Source organism: Cebidichthys violaceus, unplaced genomic scaffold (genome assembly GCF_023349555.1).
Source record: "Cebidichthys violaceus isolate CVI_PGR_0920_01 unplaced genomic scaffold, fCebVio1.0.p SCAF_30, whole genome shotgun sequence".
NCBI classification, from domain to species: Eukaryota; Metazoa; Chordata; class Actinopteri; order Perciformes; family Stichaeidae; genus Cebidichthys; species Cebidichthys violaceus.
In genome coordinates, this window is record NW_027176484.1 from 363967 (window position 1) to 364776 (window position 810).

An 810-nucleotide genomic window follows, 5' to 3' on the forward strand; every position below is an offset into this window, starting at 1 on the left:
ATAATTAACCAAGCCCTTGGGCAGCGGTGCAGGGGAATGGAAACACAAGCGTGCGGCATACGACCACTTTAGCTTCATTAGAGGTGCTGTAACCAGTGAGTCACTCAGATAGGTAGTCTGCTGGCGACCTTTGTAGTGCACTCGTGTGCACATCGTGTGACATGTTCAATTGTACGGGATGAGTTTAACTTAACTCTGAAATGATTGACCAGACTAGAAAAAATGAGGTGAGAATTCAAAAATACCTGCATAGTACATTAATTTTTTTTTTTTTAAATTTCCACTTTAAAAGCTTTAACACACCGGCGATATAGCCGATATACCTGCGGGAAATAATGTTTGGGGCTTTTAGTGCTGTGTGACAGTAGTAATGACAAAAACAATACAATGACGCACGGATTACTCACAAGACAAAAAGAAAATGCCCCCTGGTGTTTAAAAGGCGTAAGACTGGAATCATGAACGCATCAAAATGAATACATTTCACCGAATAGATATCCACTCTACGCAGAGAACACAATATTTTAGCTTTCGGTCTAAAGGAAATTCATCAGAGCGTACTCTCTGACATGAAGAGCTCCTCCACATATTGATGAGGGATTTATATTTTCCTTAGAAATCAACATATTTTCAGGCCAGGAAGATAAGCGTTTTGTTATTTTTCTCTCTTCTATATATGTACAATTGTAAAAAATATCCCATTGTGTTGCATTATGACTGCAAACTCGAGCTATAGGATTGTAAGTATTTGTCATAAATGACTTTAAACCTGCTTTAATTGAAGCAGCGAACACAAACCGTACATCCCCT